Below are 26,680 nucleotides of genomic sequence, written 5' to 3'. Positions count from 1 at the left end.
TGTATAAAAGATTTCTCAGTCTGGTAGTAAGAAGCATTATAGCCAACCTAGCTAACTTCCTTTGAGGATTACTTTGAATACATTATAACTAAGATGGGTATGTAACTCTGGAAATAAATAAGGAATTATTGAAAATTAAAATTTGTCTACTATAGATAGCAAGCTGCATCTGTCTTGTGTTAACGAAATTTAATCAAAGAATTTGCATTTGTGAACCAGTTGTCTTCCCTTCTCACTGATGTGTAAGCGCTGGATAATGCTCAATGCACTGTCACGCGAAACAAGCTCAAGACTGCAAAACGTAGCTATAACACATAGCAGGGCTAGTGTCTAAAGATATCTTTAGAGAAATATTGTTACGTGCAGCTGCATATCCCTATATACCAAAAGGTATCAATGACATTGTTATATATGAAGGAGAAGTGTCGTTTTAAAAAAAGGCAATAATGAAGAATGAATTTTAAAAATAAATTTTAAAAATGTGAATTATCCACCCCAGTAATATAGAGCTATGCCGACTCCTGATGAAAAATAAAACAGCCAACATTATATAAGTTGTTAGCTTTTCAGTTTTACATATTTCTCTTTTTGTTCAATATGTAATATTTTATACTGCTCATATAAAAATTAATTTATGAATATTTTTAGAATAACTATTAATTTCTTGCTTAAATTATTGATTGTACATAATCTTGCGCATGGCTAATAGAATATTATTTAAAGGTTTTGTTTTTAGTCATCCGTATACCATCCATATATTATTCCTACTTTACTTCTATATTATGTATTTTCCCAGAAGTATGTTTGTGCAGCGCTGCGTATGCCTTGTAGCGCTATAGAAATGCTAAATAGTAGTAGTAGTAGTAGTAATATAATAGAACAGTTCAGTCAATTTTCATCCATTATATTTGGTTTTATGCTTATCTGACAACTTGTCTTGTAACAACTGTATGTTTTTATATATTTGGAATGTCTCTTTATATTCATATGTTTTTATTTATTTGATGTTATTTGTATGTTTTGATTTGAATAGACTCCTGATGCAGGCCTGTGTGGCCGAAACACAGCTGTGTCGCGTCCCTTTCTCCCTGCTATCCTTTGGCTAATAAAGTGTTTTAATTTTTTATGAACAAGTGTCATCCTTTTCATTTTTTTTTACTTTTTTATGTATTTCTATTTTTAAATACAAATTTGATATTTTCTTGTTTTTAATTTTTTGATTACTTTTGTTTTGTTAGTCATCTTCGCTGTTTTGCTTTTTTGTTGTTTTTTTGCGAAAACTGGTTTCTTCTGTTTTTTGTACTACATGGCCTTTTAAGATCCCATGAGTGGAGGAATTCCTTGCATTCTCGTGCTTGGTGGAAGTTAATGTCTCCTAATACTAGTATATTGGAGTTGGTTACACAGGTGTTTGAAATGAAGTCCATGAAGTTGGTCTGGCCTTCATTCCAGCTCGATGATCCGTCTGCAGTGAGGATTTTCCATCGCGAGGAGCTACCAGCGCTTATTTCAGATGCCTTACAAGTCCTCTCGATTGAAGATCCTGGGAGTAGCACAGCCTCCTCTGTTAATCCAAGGATGGCTAGTACCAGAGAGCCTGCTCGAGCCTTTCCTTTGCATGACTCCATCCTAGAGCTTGTTTCGGCTCAGTGGGCTGACCCCGAGGGACCTTTGAGAGTTTCCAGGGCTATGGGGCAGTTATACCCTCTGCGTGAGGGACATATGGCTCGTTTTCAAATGCCTACAGTGGATGCCCTAGTCACTGCGGTGACAAAGAGAACTACCCTCCCTGTTGAAGGAGGTGTTGCCCTGAAGGACGTTCAAGACCGTAGGCTGGAAACAGCGTTGAAACGGTCCTTTGAAATTGCAGGTCTCACTGTTTGGGCGTCTGCATGCAGCTGTTATGCTGTGAGAGCCTGCCTAGCTTGGCTGCAACAGGCAGTGGCTCAGTCCGGAGATGGAGCGGAGCCATTCTTGGATGTGGCTCCGCGGATGGAGGTGGCCTTGTCCTTTCTGGCTGATGCCCTTTATGACCTTGTCAGAGCTTCGGCTAGACAAATGGCAGTAGCAGTGGTGGCTCGCCATCGTCTTGGCTACGACACTGGGCAGCGGACATGGCCTCTAAGCAAAGGTTGGTGAAGTTGCCTTTTCAAGGACTTCTCCTATTTGGTGAGGAGTTAGAGAAAATTGTGAAAGGCCTGGGTGATCCAAAACCCCAGCGCTTGCCCGAAGATAGGCAGAGGCCTTCCTCTAAGGGCCAGGCGGTCCACTCCTCGTACAGACCTCGCTTCCGTGAAGCTAGAAGGTACCGCCCGGGGCGTTCTGCTGGGTTCACTTCACGTGCCCGTGGTCAGCAGAGGAACTCCTTTCGCTCGGACAAGCGTTCCGCATCTTGTCCACGACAGCGGCCAATCCAGGCCAAGGGCACCTGGCAAGCTTCCCAAATGTACAAACATTCTATACATGTTATTCCTGGAATTTTGGATTTTTCCAAGTCCGTTTAGTAGTGGTTTATGGACTTGTCCTTTAGGAAACCGTCCAACCCCTTTTTAAACTCTGCTATGCTAACCGCCTTCACCACATTTTCCGGCAATGAATTCCAGAGTTTAATTACACGTTGGGTGAAGAAAAATTTTCTCCGATTTGTTTTAAATTTACCACACTGTAGTTTAATCGCATGCCCTCTAGTCCTAGTATTTTTGGAAAGCGTGAACAGACGCTTCACATCCACCTGTTCCACTCCACTCATTATTTTATATACCTCTATCATGTCTCCCCTCAGCCGTCTCTTCTCCAAGCTGAATAGCCCTAGCCTCCTTAGTCTTTCTTCATAGGGAAGTCGTCCCATCCCCGCTATCATTTTAGTCGCCCTTCGCTGCACCTTTTCCAATTCTACTATCTTTCTTGAGATGCGGCGACCAGAATTGAACACAATACTCAAGGTGCGATCGCACCATGGAGCGATACAACGGCATTATAACATCCTCACACCTGTTTTCCATACCTTTCCTAATAATACCCAACATTCTATTCGCTTTCCTAGCCGCAGCAGCACACTGAGCAGAAGGTTTCAGTGTGTTATCGACGACGACACCCAGATCCCTTTCTTGGTCCGTAACTCCTAACGTGGAACCTTGCATGATGTAGCTATAATTCGGGTTCTTTTTTCCCACATGCATCACCTTGCACTTGCTCACATTAAACGTCATCTGCCATTTAGCCGCCCAGTCTCCCAGTCTCGTAAGGTCCTCTTGTAATTTTTCATAATCTTGTCGCGAGTTAACGACTTTGAATAACTTTGTGTCATCAGCAAATTTAATTACCTCGCTAGTTACTCCCATCTCTAAATCATTTATAAATATATTAAAAAGCAGCGGTCCTAGCACAGACCCCTGAGGAACCCCGCTAACTACCCTTCTCCATTGTGAATACTGCCCATTTAACTCCACTCTCTGTTTCCTATCCTTCAACCAGTTTTTAATCCACAATAGGACATTTCCTCCTATCCCATGACCCTCCAATTTCCTCTGTAGCCTTTCATGAGGTACCTTGTCAAACGCCTTTTGAAAATTTCGGGACTTGAGTGGCCGATGTTTGGGGATTAGGGGATTTCTACAAGGTAAGGAGATCACATTTATGGGAAAATTAGGTTCTTACCATGATAATTTTCTTTCCTTTAGTCATAGCAGATGAAGCCATTACGTATGGGTTGTGTCCATCAACCAGCAGGGGGAGATAGAGAGCACTCAACTTTTCACAGTGCCTCATGGCCCGCTAGCTCCACTGTTCTTCAGTATTTGAAGCTTCCAAAGCAGTATGGCAAACCGCAATGGGAATAACATGAACTTTCCTCACAGCGAACGATGGCCTCTTAACAAGGGCATGAACTCACAAAAGGAGGGAATGAACTCATCCTTCTGGAGGGAATAAACTCGTCCTCCACTTTGTATAAACGGAGGGAATACTTGCATCCTCCTGGAGGGAATAAACTCATCCTCCCAAAACATGAACTGGAGGGAATGAACTCATCCTCCTATAACTGTAACAAGAATCCTGAAGACTGTTTTCCGACTCCCCAAGGAAGGAATATCACTTCAGGAAACAAGAACAGCACCTAAAATCAGAATCACTGCAATACAGACAATCATACAGGGAGGGCTCATGGGTTCATCTGCTATGACTAAAGGAAAGAAAATTATCATGGTAAGAACCTAATTTTCCCTTCCTTGTCATCAAGCAGATGAAGCCATTATGTATGGGATGTAACAAAGCAATCCCTAAATAGGGTGGGAACAAGCCACACCACACGCTAGCACCTGTGCTCCAAAACGCGCATCCCTCCTGGCAGCCACATCCAGCCTGTAATGTCGGGCGAAAGAGAGCTTAGAAGCCCATGTTGCAGCACTGCAAATCTCATGAAGAGATAGTGCTCCAGTTTCCGCCCAGGAAGAGGAAATCGCTCTTGTGGAATGTGCCTTAAAGGCTTCAGGCGGAGCCCGGCCAGACAGCAGATATGCTGAAAAGATACCTTCTTTGAACCAACGGGCAATAGTGGCTTTAGACGCTGAAGACCCTCTGCGAGGACCTGCAAACAGCACAAAAAGATGATCAGAGGTCCTGAAAGAATTTGTAATTCGCAGATACTGCAACAGAGTCCTGCACACATCCAAAAGGTGCAGCTACCCAAATGAATCTGGAAACTCCTCCTCAACAAAGGAGGGAAGAAAAACAGGCTGGTTTAAGTGAAACGCTGAAACCACCTTAGGCATGAAGGAAGGCACAGTCCGAACCGTGACCCCTGACTGAGAATTGCAGAAAAGGGTCTCTACAGGACAGCGCCTGGAGCTCTGACACCTGTCTCGCCGAGGTAATGGCCACTAAAAAGACGGCCTTCAGTGTCAAATCTTTCTCTGAAGCACGTCGAAGCGGTTCAAAGGAAGCCCCCTGAAGGGCCTTCAATACTAACCCCAGGTTCCAAGCTGGACAAGGTGCCCGCATGGGAGGACAGAGCCGAAGCACCCCTCTAAGAAACCGTGCCACATCTGGATGAGCAGCTAAGGACACGCCTTCAACCTTGCCACGCAGGGAGGCCAATGCTGCCACTTGCACCCGCAGGGAATTATAGGCCAAGCCTTTGTGTACACCATCCTGCAAAAAGTCCAGAATCGGCGAGACAGGAGCCCGCAACGGAGAAAGCGCTCTTGAAACACACCAGACTTCAAACTGGTGCCAAATCCTGGCATAAGCCACGGAAGTGGAGCGCTTACGGGCCTGCAGGAGAGTGGAAATTACCTTATTTGAGTAGCCTTTATCTCTCAATTGCGCCCTCAATCGCCATGCCATAAGTCCAAAGCGGCAGGCGTCCTCCATGGCCACCGGACCCTGTGACAACAGGTGCGGAACCAGAGGTAATGGAAAGGGAGCGTCCGCATACCAAGGCCTCCTGGGCCAATCCGGGGAGATGAGCACCACTTCTCCTGGATGCAGCCGAATCCACAGGAGCACTCGCCCTATCAAGGTCCACGGAGGGAAGACATACAGCAAGCCCAGGGGCCAGGGTTGAGCCAAGGCATCCAACCCGGCACAGCGAGGATCCCTCCGTCTGCTGAAGAAGCACGGGACTTTGGCATTGGAACTGGTCGCCATAAGATCCATCACTGGCTTGCCCCATTTGGCACATATCTGCAGGAATACATCGTCTGCTAGTTCCCACTCCGCTGGATCGATCTGATGCCTGCTTAGATAGTCGGCTTGCACGTTGCTCTGACCTGCAATGTGAGCTGCTGACAAGGACTGTAGATGCAGCTCGACCCAGTGGCAAATTTGTTCGGGCTGCGCGGCTAGAGCTCTGCACTGAGTGCCGCCTTGTCGATTTATGTAGGCCACTGCTGTCGTGTTGTCCGACATCACTCGGACAGCCAATCCTTCCAGGGTCACTAGAAAGGCCAGAAGAGCCAGAAACACAGCTTTCAACTCCAGGCGGTTGATAGACCACTCCGACTCGTCGGGCGTCCACAGACCCTGGGCATGCTTCCCCTGGCAATGAGCGCCCCAGCCCATCAGGCTGGCATCTGTCACCACCAGGCACCAATCGGGGAGCGCCAGCGGCATTCCCCGCCGCAACATGCTGTCCGAGAGCCACCACTCCATACTGAGGCGGGCCGCAGGGAGCCAAGAAAGTCTGCACTGATAATCCTGAGATACTGGAGACCATCGTTGAAGTAGAGAATACTGTAGAGGTCTCAGGTGCGCTCTCGCCCATGGCACCACTTCCAAGGTGGCCGTCATCGATCCCAACAGCTGGAAAATGTCCCAAGCTCGCGGGCGGGGCATCCTCAGGAGCAGACAGACCTGATTCTGAAGCTTGCACCACCTTTGCTCGGGAGGAAACACATAGCCCGAGGCTCTGTCGAACCTGGCCCCCAAATATTCTAGAGATTGCGAGGGGGTCAGGTAACTTTTGGCCATGTTGACGACCCAGCCCAGAGATTGAAGGACTGAAACCACTCTGGCTGTAGCTAGATGACTCTCTTTTTCTGAGTCTGCTCTGATGAGCCAGTCGTCTAGATACGGGTGAACCCAGATACCCTCTCGCCTGAGAAAGGCAGCTACTACCACCATTACCTTGGAGAAGGTTTGGGGAGCTGTGGCGAGGTATGTGCAAGTAAGCTTCTTTCAGGTCCAGAGACGTGAGAAACTCTCCTGGCTGTACCGCAGCAATGACGGAGCGCAGGGTTTCCATGTGAAAATGCCGCACTCTTAAGGACTTGTTTAGCTCTTTTAAGTCCAGGATCGGGAGACTTCCGGTGGAGCTGAGCAGCGGGATGGACGTCGCGGTGTGAGCTCCGATCCGCCCGCATGGAGCCCCCGACTTTAGAGCTGCCGAACCCGCGCCCGAACGCCAAATGAATATCGGGGAGTAGCAAGAACACAAACGAACATAAATAGTGAAGTTAACAACGCCGTGGCCGTTCACCGAAAGGGCAAACAACACCTTAACTGAATGAGTGCCTGTACAAGATGGCGGCGGAGGCCGAATCACGAGGCTCATAACGGCCCTCCTTGGTGGTAAGCGTGAGAAGGGATCAACCAGACGGGAGGAGGAAACTTGAACCAGCTGTGGAAGGCAGCGACGGCGAACGGGGAGGACCACGAAAAAGACCCGAGTAAGGGTGGCGCCCTCACGGAGGTGGGGCGGGAGAGCTGGTAAGCCCAATTTCAATTTTTGAAAGGAGAGCTTGAGGGGCCCGCAGGGCGGAATAGCCAAGGATCAAAAGCAAGACCAATTTCGACCCCCTGAGATTGAGGAATTTATAATTACGCCCGCAAGTCTGGGAGATGATTCTGTAGTTTACCTAGGTGCCCTGACCAGGAGGACGTTTCAGAAATATCATACCAGATGCGAGGGACATGAACTGAGACTCTGATATACCTACAAGGTAACTTGAGGGCCCGGGACGCAGTGCTGGTAGAGGCCTCGCAATAAATAATAGTTCAGTGAGACTTAAAGGTGCGAGGAGGTCATAAGTGGCTTATTTAATTGTGTATGGAGCAATACTTGAAGCCCATGCCACCAGGGACTACCCGCAGAGGAACAAAATTTGATAAGGAAAAAGTATCACCTTTTAAGACTGGCCACAAAATGGCGGACTCGAAAAGTGTGTATGAGGGAGAATTTACGGACAAACAATTGGCGCAAATAACAGCGGCGGTGAGTGCTGCCCTAAATCCACGATTTGACTTATTGGCTGGACAATTAAAAAACCTTGAATCGTCTGGGGCCGAAACGGAGAAGAGAGTGGGAGAAGCCGAAAATCGGATTGCAGCCGCAGAGGACTCTTGTTCTCAGAATACGCAGGAATTAACCAGGCTTCGGGCACAGCTTAAATCGCAACAGGAAAAAATAGAAGACATGGAAAACCGTGCCAGAAGATGTAATTTGAGAATTGTGGGGCTGCCGGAAAAGATTCCTGAAAAAGCACTTGGGCAACTGTTAGAACAATGGTTAAAAAAAGAACTGGCTCTCTCTGATAGCCGAGGAGAGCTGTGCATTGAACGAGCCCACAGGTTGGGGCGTTGGCAACCCAACCTGCAAAGGCCAAGAATAGTCATCATTAAAGTGCTCAATTACCTGCATAAGGAAGAGATATTAAGGGGCTTTCGACTGAAGAGGGACTCACTTGCATATGAGGGGAACCTGATTAAGATTTTTCAGGACTATTCGGCGGGGGTGCAAGAACAACGACGCCGTTTTCACCCAATATGCTCTGCACTGGTAACCAAGAATACTAAATTTATGCTACTTTATCCAGCCGTCCTAAAGATCCAACATGGAAGTCAATGGCGCTCCTTTCAAAACGCACAAGAGGCCCAGCAGTTTCTGGATGTAGAAATGAAAAAGCCAGATACATGACTTTGGGAAGGACTGTGAGTTGAGCAGGACATTTGAGGCCCCCCCTCCTCCCCGGGATTCTCAACTTGGGGAGAGGGGGTGAGGGGCCTGGATAAGTGGATGTGGTAAGAGTTGCATTCAAAGTCTCTATTCGAGGTTTGGATCATTGATGTATAGTAGTTGCAGATGTTATGATATACACTCAGGGGGCAGTTGATATTCGCCCGGAATTGGGTCTATTTGGGCTAATGGTTGATACTCCCTTGAGGGATGAGGGGTTTAGAAATAAGAAGATCATAGCCAAAGTAGGGGCTTTATGGGGCGAGAGAAGTCTAGGGTATGAAGGGGACCTGGAAGTGTGATAAACGGGGACGAGGGGAGAAGGGAGGGATGGGAAGAGGCTTGAGGCAGGGGAGAGGGGTAGGGAATGGGAGGGATACAAGCTATTTGTGTGTATGTAAGGAGACTGAGTGGGATGTCTGGAGTGATGGGAGAATGGGGAAGGACTGGAAGTTAGTGCTGGGGAGGTGGTGGCTGGGACGCCTCCCTGGCATGATTGCTGGAAGATTGCATGGAAGCATTGACCGACAGATTGGGATTACATGACTTCTTTACAAATTATAACTTGGAACGTGGGGGGTATCCACTCGCCTGTTAAAAGACAAAAAATTTTAAAAACACTTAATGATCAACAGGCATCAGTTGCATTTCTGCAGGAGACACACTTAACAGGAGCAGAACATGCCAAACTGAAGCGCTGGTGGGTTGGGGAAATTTTTGAATCTCCGGCAGTGGGGGGAAAAGGAGGAGTGATCACACTGGTACGCAAAGGCATACATGTGAAGGTTATTAAGATTGTAAAAGATGCCCATGGTAGATATGTACTGGCATCCCTAATATTAGATCGACAGCCAGTAGTGTTATGTAACATATATGCTCCCAACACGTATGAAAAGCGATTCTATCTACAATTAACTCGAGCACTGCAAGGACTAGAAGAGGCCCAGATTATAATGGGAGGAGATTTCAATGAGGCAGCGGACCCATCATTGGACAGGTCCAACCCATCGAGGAGGGAGCTGGCCAGGCCCGGGAGAGGTATAGCAGGGTTGGAAGAGGCGTTTGCGGTGGTGGACGTGTGGAGAACCTTGAACCCGTTAGAACGGGATTATACCCACTTGTCGAGAGCACACGCCTCTTTATCTCGTATAGACTATATACTTGTAACTGGGGACTTGTTTACACAGGTGGAAACAGCAAAAATTGGGCCAATAATGATCTCAGACCACGCCTGGGTAATGGTGAGATTGCAGATAAAAGGGGAAAGGAGAGAGGCTTTTGTATGGAAATTTCCAACTTGGCTGTACCGGGACAATCAATTTTTACCTCACTTGATAAAATGTTGGAAGGATTTCAGTGCCAATAATGAGAGTCACAGGACAGACCCAGTGCTCTATTGGGAGGCAGCTAAAGCTGTACTTAGGGGGGAGATCATAGCTTACACAAGTTTTAAACGGAAAGCGAGAAAACAGGAAATCCTTAGATTGGAGAAGAGGGTGACTAACTTACGGAGGCAATACAGTGTAGACCACTCACAGAGAATAAGGGTGCAACTATTAGAGGCTCAGCAAAGTCTAAATGAATTGATGCATCGTACAGTCCAGAGGTCTATGGCCTATTATAAATACCACCTTTACAAATTCGCTAATAAAGGAGGGGGTTTTTTGGCACGGATCATGGGTAGGAAAGCAGGTTATCAGAAGATACTTACATTAAAAGACCGCCAAGGATTACTAGCAAATAAAGATAGTGAAATCTCGAGAATCTTTAAAGAGTTCTTTTCTAAATTATATAAACCACAGGAAGATCTGGTCACACCTAGTGCGGCTTATTTGGCTAGTGTTGAGTTACCCAAAGTGGATGATGAGGAACTGAGGGTGCTGAATGCAGATATCACTATAGATGAAGTGATGTGGGTAATTAAACAAAGCCCCTTAGGGAAGGCACCAGGTCCTGATGGACTGAGGAATGAGTTCTACAAGTTATTGCAGACAGAAATTGGCCCAGTATTGACCGAGGTCTTTAACATATCAGTCCAACGAGAATTACTGCCGCTACATATGAATCAGGCCCATATAACGGTATTGTTGAAGCCGGGTAAATTGGCGCAATGCCCAGAATCTTACAGGCCCATTTCACTATTAAATTCGGATGCAAAATTTTTGGCCAAACTGCTAGCTAATAGGCTGGCTAGATACCTTCCCTCCTTAGTAGAACACCCACAAGTGGGATTTGTAAGGGGCAGGAAAATAGCAAAGAATATGAGGAGGATAATCTTAGCGTTGGAAAAAACACGAAGGGAAGGGTTACCAACAATGTTAATTAGTTTTGATGCCGAAAAGGCATTTGATAGGGTGGATTGGGGATTTCTTTTTGAAACACTCAAAGCATATGGTATAGGCGGATTCTTCCTGCAAGCAGTTAAAACTCTGTATACTGACCCTAAAGCGAGAATCCTGGTAAATGGTATAGTCTCGGATTGGTTCCCTATAGGTCGAGGAACGCGCCAGGGATGCCCTCTATCACCACTTCTCTTTGTCTTAACACTTGATCCACTGATAAGAGAGATAAGCAACAATATTGATATAACGGGAGTCCATATCCAGGAAAGGGAATTTAAAATAGCAGCATTTGCGGACGACCTATTAGTCCTGTTGACGAACCCCATGACTTCTTTGAGACACCTTATGGAAAGTATAAAGGAATACGGGGATTATTCTGGATTTCATTTAAACTTGATGAAATCGGAGGCATTGGCGAGTCAGGAGATAGGGAGGGAAGCCTGGGTACAGTTCCCGTTACGGTGGGCGACAGGATCATTTAGATACCTAGGTATTCAATTAACATTGGATCCTATGCAGCTTTATGCTGCTAATATTCCCAAGTTATTGCAAGATACGAGGGAGCAATTGGCCAAGTGGAACTCCCTACCATTGTCACTTTGCGGTAGGATTCATTTATATAGAATGCTGGTGTTTCCAAAATGGTTATATATATTGCAAGTACTGCCTTTATGGTTATGGAAAAAAGATTTGAGGGCGCACCAGAGGCAGGTAGCTAGATTTTGTTGGGCAGGGAAGAAGGCAAAGCTTAAATGGGAATACCTTAGGGGGACTCAAGGGAGCGGAGGGTTAGGTATGCCAGACATGCGACTATATAATCAAGCGTGTCTCCTAAGACATTTAAGAGACTGGATCTTAGGAACGAGTACGTATACAGATTTACAGTTAGAAAATAAGTATTTTAGTCCTTGGCACCTTAATTACTTAATACACGCAAAAACTGGAAATCTCCCTCAACAGGTTAAACACAGTCTACTGCTACAGCCTTTAAGACATTTATGGAAAGTGATAACCAAACTTTGGGGGCATAGCGCAGAGAGTAGTGTGATGTTGCCCATTGTTGGTAATGGGGAGTTCTCACCGGGGCGGGAAAGTAAAATTTTCAGAGATTTGGGGAAGCGGGGAGTGATATTGTTGGGGAATTTTTTATTAAAAGACGGGACAATAATGCCTTATTCTGAGTTTGAGAAACACTACTCGGGAGGATTGTTAGCAAAATTAGCTTATCATCAACTTTCTCACTATGTGCGTAGTCTCCCCACTGTAAGCCTCTTGCCAGGATTTGAAAAGGAAATCCAGGACTTCCTGACTGGGGACGCAGCAGGACAGATATCAGTGTCCTGGTTTCATAAAGTACTGGAGGGGAAGCAACCCAAAAGAGATGTTAAGTTGGTTGCTGAAAGATGGAGTCAGGAGGTGGGAAGTCGAATAGCAGAAGGGAAGATACTAGCAGCACTTCAGGGAGGTGTGAGGGTGGTGAACAGTGCCGAATTGCAGGAATGTCATTTTCGAACTGTACACAGGGCATATTTCTCGATGAAGCAGGCTTGGTACGCAGGGGCGGTGGAAACAAGTAAGTGTCCTAAATGTGCGACAGTGGGTGCCTCATTTTACCATGGCATGTGGCAATGTGGAGAGATGCAAGGGTTTTGGTCAGCTCTCTCCCGATTTATAAGCTGGGTTCTGGGGCATCAAGTGGTCCTGTCCTTTGAAGGGATGATACTGAGTTCTATGATGGTATGGAATAAGGGAACGCTTGAAGAAAAGATATTTCTTAGTAAGCTCTGTATTCTGGGGAAAAAATGCATCTTAAACTGTTGGACTGTAGATAAAGGTCCCTCGTTTTGGTATTGGAGAAATAAGGTGCACGAGCTCATGTTATGGGAAATGCAAGATGCCCGCAACACGCCAAAGAGGCGGCTGCGATTTATAAAAATTTGGAAGGCGTATATAAATAAAATATCCCCACGAGCAAGGAGTCAAGTCCTGAATACTTTAGGGTAGCTGGAGTGCTTGAACGAGAGTGGAAAGAGCGTGAAGTTAATTGTTAAGTCAGACATCATTGCTAAGTGGTAGAGTGCATGAGAAGGGAGGGGGGAAGGGGAAGATCAATAAAAAGCCTCTGAGATTTTGATGATACAGTTATGTTAATGAAGGTCTTAATGTTAGATGCAATGTGTTAAGAATGTTCTAGATGCATAGAACCTATGAACTTCAGTAACCATACTGGGATGGAGGGGAAGGGGGGAAGAGCAGAGAGTCTGAGGGAGGGGGGAGGGGAGTAGTTGGGATGGGACTGTTATAGTGGGTAAAGAACAGTGATAATATTAAAGAGTTATGTTCTAACGTGTTACTTTGGAAGGGACTTATGTTTGTTTTGCTTCGTGAATGTGTGTGAATATTTAGAACAAAATGTATGAAGATGAACAGATAAGGATGGGGATATGTAGGGTATAAAATGATGACTGTCTATACGAGTTAAACTCTACTAATGTATGAGGTGAGATAGAGAGGGAAGTATGGTTACTGTTGAGAATATGTTTGTATTGATTTATCAATAAAAACTGTTATTATTAAAGTAGAGGGGAGGAGGGAGGGTTAGGGGGGATGGGGAAAAAAGGTCAAAAAGATTGATGATGGACTTTATTATTGTATTTCTATTTTGAAAGTTTGATGATGGTTTTTATGGTTAAACCAGATATTGGATGTGGTTAATTTTGTCTTCATCAATAAAAATGTTGAAATATAAGTCCAGGATCGGGCGAAAAGACCTGCCTTTTCGTGGCACCACAAAGTAAATGGAGTAGCGGTCTAGACTTGTTCGGTGGGAGGCACCGGGGTCACAGCCCCTAACTGGTACAGACTGCAAAGTCTCCTCTACCGCCGTCCGTTTGGCGGCAGAACCGCATCGGGACTCCACAAACATGTCTCTCACCGGGGCATCGAATTCTATTCGGTATCCGTCTCTGATCAGGTCCAAGATCTGCGGAGATTTTGGCCTACTCCTCGAAAAAGAGGGAAATTCTTCCTCCGATGACAGGAAACGAGGAGGGGGCCGGCGCACCATCATTGAGAGGGTTGCCCCTGAACTCTAGGCCTTGGACCGGCAGCTGTGGAACGTTTGTCCAAGTGAAAGGAGTTTCTCTGCTGAAAGCGGGCACGAGAAGTGAACCCAGCAGCACGCCCCAGGCGGTACCTTCTAGCTTCACGGAAGCGAGGTCTGTAAGAGGAGCGGACCGCCTGACCCTTAGAGGAAGGCTTCGGCCTATCTTCGGGCAAGCGCTGAGGTTTGGAATCCCCCAGGCCTTTAACAATGTTTTCCAGCTTCTCACCAAACAGGAGAAGGCCTTGAAAGGGCAACTTCACCAACCTTTGCTTAGAGGTTATGTCCGCCGCCCATTGTCGTAGCCAAAGAGTGCGGCGAGCCGCCACTGCTACAGCCATTTGTTTAGCCGAAGCTCTGACCATATCATAAAGGGCGACAACCAAAAAGGACAAGGCCGACTCCATCCGCGGAGCCACTTCAGATAAGGTCTCCGCTCCATCACCGGGCTGTTCCACTGCCTGCTGTAACCAAGCCAGGCAGGCTCTAGCAGCATAACAACTGCATGCAGACGCCCAAACAGTGAGACCTGCCAAATCAAAGGACCGCTTCAGAGCTGAATCAAGCCTGCGGTCTTGAATATCCTTCAGGGCAACACCTCCTTCAACAGAGAGGGTAGTTCTCTTTGTCACAGCCGTGACCAGGGCATCCACTTTAGGCATTGCAAAGCGAGTTAAATGTTCCTCACTGAGAGGGTATAATTGCCCCATAGCCCTGGCAACCTTCAAAGGTCCCTTGGGGTCAGCCCATTGAGCCGAAATAAGCTCTTGGATGGAGTCATGCAAAGGAAAGGCTCGAGCAGGCTCTCTGGTACTAGACATCCTTGGATTAACAGAGGAGGCTGTGCTACTCCCAGGATCTTCAATCGAGAGGACTTGTAAGGCATCTGAAATAAGCGCTGGCAGCTCCTCGCGATGGAAAATCCTCACTGCAGACGGATCATCGAGCTCCTGTGGCAGTTCTGCACCCGACTCTGGCTCCTCAGCCCAAGAAGTTCTGCCAGACCCCTCAGAATCCTCATAGCCCGACTACAGGGGGGAAAAGGGGGGTGCACCACACTCAGAAGAGGAATTAGCCCTTCTGCGTTTATCAGGAGGATAAGAAACAGGCAAAGCCAACTCCAAAAGGCTAGGATCCACCAGGGGGGCAGGCAGAGGGTCCGAAGATCCCTGTGGAAGAGCTCTTTTAAGCATGTATGCCCTATGCAGCATTAAAACAAAATCAGGGGAGAAAACCGCTCCCTGACCGCCCACGCTATCAGCTCTATTATTAGCCTCACTCAGAGGACCCCCCCCCTCCCCCCGGGATTCAGGGCTCTCCGTTGCAACGGAGGCCGCGCCATGTGGAAAATACAAAATTGCGTCCGCTGCCAGCTCAGAGCGCGAAAGATCGCCGCTCGCCATGCTCGGGCCGGCTCTACTGTCTGTACAGCACGAATTACAGAGCCCCGCTGCTGATTTGCGCTTACCACATTTAGAACAGCGCTTTACAGTCTCCGCAGCCATCGCCGAAAATGGCGGTAAAATTAAAAAATGGCAGTTCGCGCCAAAAACGTCCCTATCGCGGGCCCACCCATGACGAGTCAGAAAACACTCTTACCTCACTAGACCGAGTATCACAGCTCCGGTCCTGCAGAAGAATCTCAAGAAAAAAAACTCTCTTTTCCAAGATCGCTGCTCTAAAGCGTGACGTGACTTTTTTTTTTTTAAACGCTGTGAGGAAAGCAGAGGCAAAAGAGGTAAATAAAATCACTTCGGATGCTCAGATAAGTGGGAAAGGCAGGGAAAGGCGAACCAATGTGCCTGCATCCACTGAGTGGGAAAGGACAGGGAAAAGCAAGCTAATATGTCCACATCCACGGGGGCATGGGTAAGGCAGGGAAAGGGCTGACCTATGTGCCTTCAAAGTGAAGCTGCTATAGCCTTTAACACCCCGGCTAACAACTGGCAAGCCAGGAGCCACCCCCAGGCAGATTTTTGATGGAGCTCGAAGAAGCTGCAGCCACCCTGCTTGGGGAGCTAGAGAATACTGAAGAGGCAGTGGAGCTAGCTGGCCATGAGGCACTGTGAAAAGTTGAGTGCTCTCTATCTCCCCTTGCTGGTTGATGGACACAACCCATACGTAATGGCTTTATCTGCTTGATGACAAGGAATAATATTTATGCATCTAATGAAGGTCAGAAGCTATTTTTTAATTCTCTGAAGGAGGAAATCCAAGGTTTTATTAAAGGCCAAGTGATCATAGGGGGGGATTTCAATATTGCCCCAGACGCAGATTTGGATCATTCCATGGGAAGGAGGGGGGTTGGAAGTGCCGGTCGTAAGGCGTTGTTGAACTTTTTGAAGGAATGTGAGGTAGTGGATTGCTGGAGATTATTACATGAAACACAGAGAAATTACACCCATTATTCACATGCAGCACAGTCTTATGCGAGGTTAGACTACTACTACTACTACTACTATTTAGCATTTCTATAGCGCTACAAGGCATACGCAGCGCTGCACAAACATAGAAGAAAGACAGTCCCTGCTCAAAGAGCTTACAATCTAATAGACAAAAAATAAATAAAGTAAGCAAATCAAATCAATTAATGTGAATGGGAAGGAAGAGAGGAGGGTAGGTGGAGGCGAGTGGTTACAAGTGGTTACGAGTCAAAAACAATGTTAAAGAGGGTACACTGCAACAGTTGGCATATGATAGAAGCAGCAGAAATAGAGACTTGTCAGGTCTCTGATCACGCTCCTATATGGATTAGGTTTAAGGGGCTGGGGGGTAGGCAGAGGGGGGGCCTATGGAGGCTCAACGAGACTCTATTGGGAGATGAAACAGTGAGGGAGGTCATCAGGAGGGCGATACAGGAATTTTATCAACTTAATGATAATGGTGAGGTTAATGATGGATCCTTATGGGACGCTATGAAAGCAGTGGTTAGAGGAGTTTTTATTAAATGGGGAGCACGGAAAAAAAGAGAAAGAGGTCAGAAATCCTTGGAGTTACGAGCTCGCCTAGTGCAACTGGAAAAACAGCATAAGAGGCAACCCACAAAAAAGTTGGGGGAGGAGCTTACAGCAGTAAGGGGAGCATTGGCACAATTGCAAATGATAGAGATTGAATATGTGCAAACCAAGCTGAAACAGCAGACCTTTGAGTTTGCTAATAAATCAAGCGCTTTTCTGGCATGTCGGTTGCGGGCGAGGCGAGTGAAGACACTTACTCAAATGCTGAGAGATGGTAAGGGGGGTTGGCATTATGCAGATGTGGATATATCTAGAAGCTTTGGGACCTACTATGAAGAATTGTATAAGAAGGGGGAGGATATGAGTAGGGGGGAAATTGGGCAATTTTTAGATCAGCTACAGCTCCCGTGTCTTAGTGAAGCGGAGCGAGTACGATTGGGAGAACCGATAAGATGGGGGGAAGTATATGGGGTAATTAAGAACCTCCCGAATGGGAAGGCCCCGGGATTGGATGGTTACACCGCTCGGTTTTTTAAGTGTTATGCGGAGGAGTTGGGGCCCCAGCTTATAAGGCTAGGGAATGGAGTATTGGAGGGAAGGGGGATCTCGAATTCAATGATGGAAGCAGGGATCTCTTTGTTGCGTAAGCCAGGAAAGGATCCCACTGTATGTGGCTCCTATAGACCCATTTCACTTTTAAATGTTGACGTAAAGATACTGGCCAAGGTGTGGGCCAACAGGTTGGGACGGATCCTACCAAAGTTGATAGGGGATGACCAGTCGGGGTTTATCCCGGTTCGACAGGTGGGTGACAACATTCGCCGTACCCTCCACTTGCAATGGGAAGCACAGAAGAGACTCCCAGGGGCAATACTGTTAACACTAGACGCCGAAAAAGCGTTTGACAGGGTTGACTGGGTGTTTCTGAAAGAGGTTATGCAGCGTATGGGTCTTGGGGATAATTTCTGTAGGTGGATAGCAGCCTTGTATACGGCGCCGAAGGCCTGTATACAGATCAACGGCCAAAATACCTCCTTTTTTGCTATTGAACGTGGGACCAAGCAGGGCTGCCCCCTGTCGCCCTTATTGTTTGCTATATATATAGAGCCCTTGACAGAGAGGTTACGTAGCCATCCGGAGTTTTGGGGTTTCACAGTGGGGAAGAGGGAACATAGCATGGCACTGTATGCGGATGATCTGTTGCTTTATGTGACAGATCCAGGGAAAATGTTGGAGGTGGTGGTGGATGTCCTGGGGGAATTTGAACAGTATGCGGGGTTGCGGATTAATATGGAGAAATGTGAAATATTAGTTATTTCGATCTCCCAGGAAGAAGAAAACTGTTTGAAGCAGAGGTTTGCTTTTAAGTGGGCCGGAAGTCATATTAGGTATCTGGGGGTTTATATTCCTAGAGATCTGAGTAGAGTCTGTGGACTTAATTATGGCAAAATAGTGGAGTGCATTAGAATTGAATTATCACGGTGGAAAGGGTTGTGGTTGTCGTGGTGGGGGAGGATGGCGGTAATAAGGATGAACGTCTTGCCTAGGCTGTTGTTTCTGTTTCAGTGTGTGCCGGTGGCGGTCCCCAAGTGGGAGATGCAGCAATTACAACGCCAGATATTGCAATTTGTATGGGACGGAAAACATCCCCGGTTAGCGGGAAGGGTGATATGGGGAGAGATTGAAAGAGGGGGTAGAGCAGTGCCTCGGCTTGAGTGGTATTATCAGGCTGCTCAGATCAAGATGGTGCTGGAGTGGGAAGGGGGCAGGCTTAAGCCAACAGGTCAAGTGGAACAATCGTACTTCCCACATAGGGGTTTAAAATCGTTATTATGGACCACTGAGGGATTGGGGGGGGTGTTGGCGGGCGTGGATAACCCATATCTTAGGCACATTTTGACTGTATGGGAGGAGTTTCGGAGGAAGTGGGGACAGGGAGAGGGGGTCTCCACTAGGGCGGGGATAAGATGGGAGCCGAAGTTCGGGGCCGGGAAGGATAATTGGGTTTTTGTGCGATGGGATCACTTGGGCCTTTCGAGTTTTCGAGATATGCTCCAAGGGGCCCAGATTAAGAGCTTTGAGGAATTGAGGTTACAATATGGACTCCCCGAAGGAGATTGTTTTTCTTACTTACAGATTAAGTATTTTATGGGAGCGATGGTATGGAGGGGGGCAGCCCTCAGGATAAGGAGAGCTTGGAGAATTTATGGGGTATATTACGGAGGGTGCCTAGATCCATCTCGGTGCTATACAAATTTATGAGAGGCAATGACCCTGCCCCCTTTCGTTTCAAGGGAGCATGGGAATCAGACTTAAATTGCTGCTTCAATGATCAGGAATGGGAGAGGATATGTGGGGAGGTTCAAAAGGCCTCCACGTGCGTTGTAGTGCAAGAGAATGCATACAAGGTGCTATCAAGGTGGTATTAAACTCCTGAGAGAATTAGGGGTATGTACCCTAATGCTTCTGACCGTTGCTGGAGATGTGGTAAAGACAAGGGCTCATTTCTGCACATTTAGTGGTCCTGCCCCCGGTTGATACCGTTTTGGGAGGCGGTGATGAAAGCATTGGTAAGAATGTTTGGGATTCCATGGTGTGTAGTCCACGGGTGTGCTTGCTGGGAATGTATAATGACAGTGACTCATGGGAACGGAGCAAAATGTTACGTTGGGGTATGGCGGCAGCAAAATGCCTGATAGCTCTGAAGTGGTGAGTTACTGGCCCTCCTTCCTTGGGGGATTGGAAAGCAAAATTAGAACAGCTCATAGCTATGGAGCGCTTAACGGCATACCGTAGAGATGGCGAGCTACGGCGCAAGAGAGGATGGTCTCGACTGCAAGAATGGGTGAGGACAATCAAACTTTGATAGGAATGGGTGGTAGTTGGGGAGGGAGGGGGGTGGTAGGGAAGGGAGGAACTGAAGAGGAGGGCTAGAGGGGGAAGTGAGGCAATTATATGCTTGAACAAATGTAAGGGGGTAGGACAGAGCTGAGGGTGTAGACCTTTGTTTATAGTGATTGGGAGTTGATAGTTCAATTTTCACCATAAGGGTGACTGGGTTGTTGTTTTGTGCTTTTCTGTTATATTATATGGATGTCCAATATTTTAGGACAACTTGGTCATTATCTGTACTGTCTTGAATGTTGTAAGTTGCTTCATTAATAAAAATATTTAAAGTGAAAAAATTAAGTAATATAACCTTCCTTAGCATCCCTCCGGACCGGACCAGGATTGGACTGATGGGTTGTGCTCGCCTACCAGCAGGTGGAGACTGAGAAAAAACTCTGACTCTAGAGAGCCAATAGGAGCCCTGGCCATGTGACCTTAGCCTCAGTATTTTCTCAGTCTCCCAGCAGGTAGGAAGTGAGCCCATTAGTCTCTCTCCTTTTCTCTTTAGATATTACAGATATTTGTGATAATTCTTCTGTGCCTGGAATCTTATTTAGAGGCTTGACAGGGTTTCCTTTCTCTTCTTTCTTTGACAGCCTCGGGGGTGTTAAACTCGGGTGTCTCGAGTCCACCCCCCTTCCTCCCCATCTCCCTGGCTTAGCAGGGAAGGGCCGTCCCTTTCTCTGGAAAGGTGTACCGTCTTTGGGAGAGGCAGCCACTTTCAACAGGTAGCTGCTTTAAAAGAATTAAATCAAATAAAAGTAAATTCAAAGAAGCAGCCTTTCTTTCCCCAGACTTCTAACGAGCAGGCAGCTCCAGTGTTTTATTATGATTGAGGGGTTATAAAAAAAAAAAAAAAAAACAAACAGAAGAAAATAATTCAGTATCTGTGACTTTAAACAGCGATTTTTCTCGTCAGATTTAATTTCCTCCATTTTCTTGCGTTTTGGCGGCGGCAGTTTAAACAAATGAAAAAAAAAAAGAAAGGTGCGAACCGCGTAAGCGCGGCCACCTGTTTTTTCCGATATGGCTTAAAAGTTCAAACAGCTGCTGTCGGTCAGCGTCGCGCAGTTCACGCAGCCGGAACATGTAAATTTTGCTCTCCCTTCAAGGTTTCTTCGGGTCCGGTGCTGCCTCCAGTTTTTTCGGGGCCTTTTTCGCCGGCTGTTGTTTCTTCGCCGTTCCACTGGGCTCCGCTTGTTCGGAGGTGTCGGGCGCGCTGTCGACGATCGCCACAGGGCCAGTGGAGCGAACGGCGGCCATTTTGTTTCTCCCTCCATCTTATCAGTCGGGGATCTCTCTGCTGAAGGTAAGGCTGCAGTTCATAGAGCAGTTCGGCTCCAAGATGTGTACACTTTTGTATGTGCTGAACGGCGTATTCTAAAATGCTCTTCACATCAGCAGGCAATATTTGGTTGAAAGGGGGCTCCTTTCATATATGGATATATAACAAGCTTTTCTTCTTTTAAATTTCTATGTATCATGGGGCTGTTAACACTAGTTTTTTCTGGTGCTCAGTCATTTTTCATTGCCTGGTGGAAAATCTGCATCTTATCATAATATCATAATTCATTTCAAGCATTTTCCTCAATAGCTGTAGTATTATACAGTGTTTTAAGAACTTTAGAAACTTTCTCTATAGGCATAGAGTAAATTTCTGTCTTTCTCATTCCCTGGTGAATAGGACTACATTGTCTAAGAGTCAATTGATTGGTACTTTGCAATTCTGACCATAATATCTTAGTTCCTTTCAAGCATTTTACTCCATGCGTATGATGTTATATAGTGTTTTAAGAACTTAACAGACACTCTCAATGGCTGTAGTGTTACACAGTGTTTTCTTTTTCCGACTTTAAGAAGCCTTCTCTAGAGGCATACAGTATATTGTTCAGATGCCATGGGGATATATCAGCTCTTTCATATTCTCTGAGGGACAGTCCTGTCTACCAAGCTCCCAGTCACTCAGCTGCCTTAGCAGGCATGCTTTATTCATGTCTTCCCTTCTTTTCCAACTGCCTTGAAGCCTCTCATTTTTCATTTTAGCTTTCTTCTGGTTTTTACAGGACATATGGTCACTTAGAGAATAAAGTCATCCTTTCACTTAAAGATAGTGGACGGTCCTCAAACCATCTACTCGTGTTTGTCACTACTCTATCAGTTCAGCATTGGCAGATTATAAACATCCTGGTTTGGTCCAGTATGCCTATACATACCATCTGCTATGTCTTCCTCTTCCTTAGAGACCTGATGTTATATCAAGCTTTCTTGAATTCAGATACAGTCTTGTCTACACTGCCTTCACCAAGTGGCTGTGGCACAACTTCACCTTTTTCGTTACAGGTAATTTCCAAGTTTGTCCTTTTTCATTTTCATTCTATGCGCCTTCACTCCAGAGTGTTCTTTCAATTGGAAGGGGATTCACTCACTTCCTGTGTATTTATACCATAGGTACATAAGTATGGTTATGCTGGGTAAGGCCTAAAGTCCATCAAGTCCAGCATTCATATCTAATGGGCATAGGTACATAAGTTTTGCCATTCTGGGGAAGCTCAAATGTCCACCTTTCTACAGCCAGAACAGCATTAAAGAAAAGAAAAAAAAAACAAAAAAAAAAACCTCTCACGAGAGTATCGAACAGAAATCTCTGCTCCAAAAGCAAGGCTTTGCAGTAATTCTGCAAACTAACGCATACAATATTTGCCATGGCTGTTCACCACTAGAAACACCGGGGACCCTGGGCCTAGGTTCGGTGTTTTAACCTGAAACAAGCTCAACATTCATATCTATTGGGTGTGAGTCTGGTACTACTACTACTACTTAACATTTCTAGAGCGCTACTAGGGTTACGCAGTGCTGTACAAATTAACAAAGAAGGACGTTCCCTGCTCAAAGGAGCTTACAATCTACCTCTCAGTGAGGGAGGACGCATGACCGTGGTACGTGGATTAGTGGTATGTGGATTAGGGAGATCCAAGAAATTACAGGCCGGTGAATCAGACGTTCATACTGGGACAATTTTTTTCTGTCCGGAGCGTACTACCATAGCTGGTGGACTCCTATATTCAGAACTTTCTATATTCAGAACTTACCCAACTATGGAACGCCATAGAGATAGGGTTGGAGTTTGTAGCCCTATTTAACTGGTGTCCTTGGTCACCCTTCCTCTTCTCCTCAGGATCCAGAGAATGGCTAGTTTTTTGCTTATGCATTAACCGGTCATTTTCAGCAGTACTCTCTCTTCCGTTCTTTTATAGATCTAAGAGGATGTTCATTGCGCTCTTAGGGTCATTTCATTCTTACCTAGACGACTGCCTAATTGGAGAAAGTCTTATCAGCAGAGTTCTCAGGTCACGCACCGGGTGTTGCATTTCTTACAGTCTCTAGGTTGGGTGGTGATTGTAGCCAGGCTTCTCATTTGATCTCTCATTTGATCTCTCATCAGATATCTCTGATTTTCTCTTTGTTTAGTCAGGTTGGCGCACAGTCTTTTGTCTCCTCTGCAAACATCCCAGTTTATATTTTTCTTGGTGACCTTGGGCCTTCGGCCATTTCCTCGCTCTATTCTGCAGAATGCAATTTTACTTTCTAATGCACAAGAAGGAATTTTCCTTCATCCTATTGCGAATCTCAGGGTCATCAATCGCACTATTTAAGTGTCATCTAGTTATCTCAAGAACCTTAGTTCTGTCATTGGGATGCTTCGTGCAGTACACTTTTTGGCAGAAGCTTGTTTGTATATATTTTTTTTCTGGGGGACCTCAGCAATTCGTTTTACCTTCGGGTGAATTTTGTTTTCCCTACTGACAAACAAGGCGGAGAGAGCTATGTTGGTCCTTGCCATGGCAATGGGTTATGTCATCCGCCAAGGAGGAGTTAAGAGTATACTCTTGAGTTTGTACTCATTTTTTCTTAGTTGTGTCACCCTGCATTTAGGTGAATGGACTCTCATTTTTTCAGCCTTACTTCCTCACTGCGACACTTCAGGGCTATCTCTTTTTGCCTTCAGGCTCACGAACATTTCTTGCTTCTTCCGTTCAGCAACAGTCTTGACGGAGACAGGGACAGATGCCAACGTCCAGCAGGGGTTTTTCAGCCTTCTTTATGCGTTTCTTCCATCATCTCACTAGGTGTTTACGCAGAACCAAGGCACCCTTCTACATCCGGACCCCCAGTCACTCAAACTTATGGCGTGGTTACTGGGTCTGCAACATCTTTGATATTTTCGCAGGAAGTACTTCAAGTTTTAATTGCTTCCAGACAGAAATCTACATTAAAGTCCTATGAATCAAAGTGGCGACGGTTCACTCTGTGGTACTCCTCTCGCCACTTCATTCCACAAACAGTATCCATTTTGCATGTTTTGGAATATCTTCTGCATCTTGCAAAATCTTGTCTGTCTTACTCATCCATTAGAGTTCATTTGGCAGCTCTATCAGTGATGCATGATACTGTTGACAACCGCACGCTTATGCAGCATCCACTGTCAAAGCGGTTTCTTAAAGGAGTCCTGCACCTGTACCTCCCGCTTCGTCCATCAGCTAGGTGAACTAGGTGAACAGACTCTTAAAGTTCTGTTTTCTAGTAGCCATAACTTTTTCTATAAAGTTTTCCTCTTCAAGCAGTGTTTCCCAGTAGCCATTGCAGCAAGTAGATCTATGTGTGGAATACTTCTACGGTTGGTAACTTCTTTTCGGTCTGCTGTAGTTTAAAGTTTTCACCTTTCCCAATCGTTTTTTTCTTATTGGTTTTGTCCTTCTAGCCAGTAGGCGTAAAAGTTTTTCATTGTTTCTAACCCGCTATATCGCGAAGGATCAAGGAAATGAGAATGTCTATTTCTCTTCTCGCTGAGAGGGCAGTTCCACAGCGTATTACAACATATTCCACAACTTCAGAAGCGGGCTCTATTCTTACTATGGCGATTTTTGGTGCTCTCGGTGCACATTGGTAAGTTGGCAACTTAGTCCTAGTTTCATTTTATTTTGCTCATTGGGACACACTACATGTTAGTTGTCGCCAGGTGGCCTATGCAGCATGAACATTTCTCTGCAGTTTTCATAGGGTCCCTCCCTTCATATTACTGCTTTGGTACTTCCCATCAGTCCAATCCTGGTCCGGTCCGGAGGGATGCTAAGGAAGGAGAAATTAGATCTTACCTGCTAATTTGCTTTCCTTTAGTCCCTCCGGACCGGACCAGGCCCCTCCCATGTTCTCTCTACTCTTTAGCTTCTTTTATTAAGTAGGAAGTGTATTCAGTAGGAAGTGTATTCATTCCTTTACGATTCGTGGAACAATACTATATATATATACAGAACTTTACGTGGTCTATACCACTTCTCTGGTGGTTGCTGGTGAGCTCAATTGCTGGAATCTATCTATAAAACCTTAAATACGCCATACCACTTCTCTGGTGAGAGTTGTGGCTGAGCTCAGTTGCTGGAAAATCTATAAAACCTTAAATATGATTTACCACTTTTCTGGTGAGAGTTGCTGGTAAGCTCAGTTGATGGAATATATATAAAATCTTAAGTGGGCCATACCACTTCTCTGGTGAGAGTTGCTGGTGAGCTATAAGACAAGTGAGCCATACCACTTCTCTGGTGAGAGTTGCGGGTGAGCTATATTATACGTGAGCCATACCACTTCTCTGGGGAGAGTTGCTGGTGAGCTATATTACATGTGAGCCATATCGCTTCTCTGGTGAGAGTTGCTGGTGAGCTATAGTACAAGTGAGCCATACCACTTCTCTAGTGAGAGTTGCTGGTGAGCTGTAATACATATTGGGCCATACCACTTCTCTGGTGAGAGTTGCTGGTGAGCTCTGATACTTGGCATTGCCGAGTGCTTTGTGGCTGCTAGGATTCCATACGGCACAGAAGGTCTTTCTTTCTTTCCTGCTTTGTTATTCAAATACTGAGGCTAAGGTCACATGGCCAGGGCTCCTATTGGCTCTCTAGAGTCAGAGTTTTTTCTCAGTCTCCACCTGCTGGTAGGCGAGCACAACCCATCAGTCCAATCCTGGTCCGGTCCGGAGGGACTAAAGGAAAGCAAATTAGCAGGTAAGATCTAATTTCTCCTTAATAAAGAGGGTAAACACAAACTTTTATCATTACTTTTCATGCTCAAGGTAGTCCTCAAGATTGATTAATTGAAAGATTTTTATCCCCTAGGGAAATCTAACTGAGTAAGGTCAAAACAGGGATGTTAAAAATAAAAATGTAACACCCAGAGCCAAAACTCTGAGCTTCCTTTATATAAGCATCTTTTGTAAGAAAATAAGACTTTATTACCTTCAGTTTTATTCATTTCTCTAAGAGAGGTGACGGTAAGGGTGGCCCTAGAAGAGTGACAAAGCAGACAAATCAAGACTAGCCTGAGATGACGGCATAGCTGGACCACCCTCTGCTTTATTAATGCGTCCTTTTACCAAGCTGCGGTAAAAGGGGGCTTTTGACGTGTGCTGAGGCCCCCTTTTATCGCAGCGGGTAAAAGGCTTTAAAAAAAAAAAAGAAATGGCTATATGGCAAGTGAAGTGCTTACCACGTAGACATTTCGGGGGGAGCAATTACCACCACCCATTGGGCGTAATGCTGCTTAGTAAAAGACCCCTTGAGTGATTTGTGAGAAGGAACTATAATGAAGTTTGTAAATGCAAATAGTCACCTGTTTGGCAAAATTCAAACCCTCATGCTACAATTTACATGACTTTTCCTTGGACTCATCCTTCTCCACGGGAATTGTTAAGACATCCATTCTTAGGTCTGATAAATTCTTTACGGATTCAGTATGATGATGAAATTCCTTGATTTTGGAAGAACAAGTAGCTTATAATGTTTGAACCTGCTGCTCCAGTTTGGAGAGCTGGGCTTCAACCCGTCCTCTCCTTGCTATCAGGTTCCTATAGATTGAACAGTCTCCTGGACCCCCCCCCCCCCCAAAA

The 26,680-nt window shown here is 45.9% G+C and overlaps 1 protein-coding gene across 2 annotated transcripts in view; it reads left to right on the top strand.

Annotated features, from left to right (window-relative positions):
• ZRANB1 (zinc finger RANBP2-type containing 1) overlaps positions 1 to 26,680 on the top strand; it is a gene marked incomplete at its 5' end in the record, with an annotated part of 249,239 nt that overhangs the window by 7,112 nt on the left and 215,447 nt on the right.

Source organism: Microcaecilia unicolor, chromosome 5 (genome assembly GCF_901765095.1).
Source record: "Microcaecilia unicolor chromosome 5, aMicUni1.1, whole genome shotgun sequence".
Classification (NCBI taxonomy): Eukaryota; Metazoa; Chordata; class Amphibia; order Gymnophiona; family Siphonopidae; genus Microcaecilia; species Microcaecilia unicolor.
This window is presented reverse-complemented; position numbering and strand designations above follow the sequence as displayed.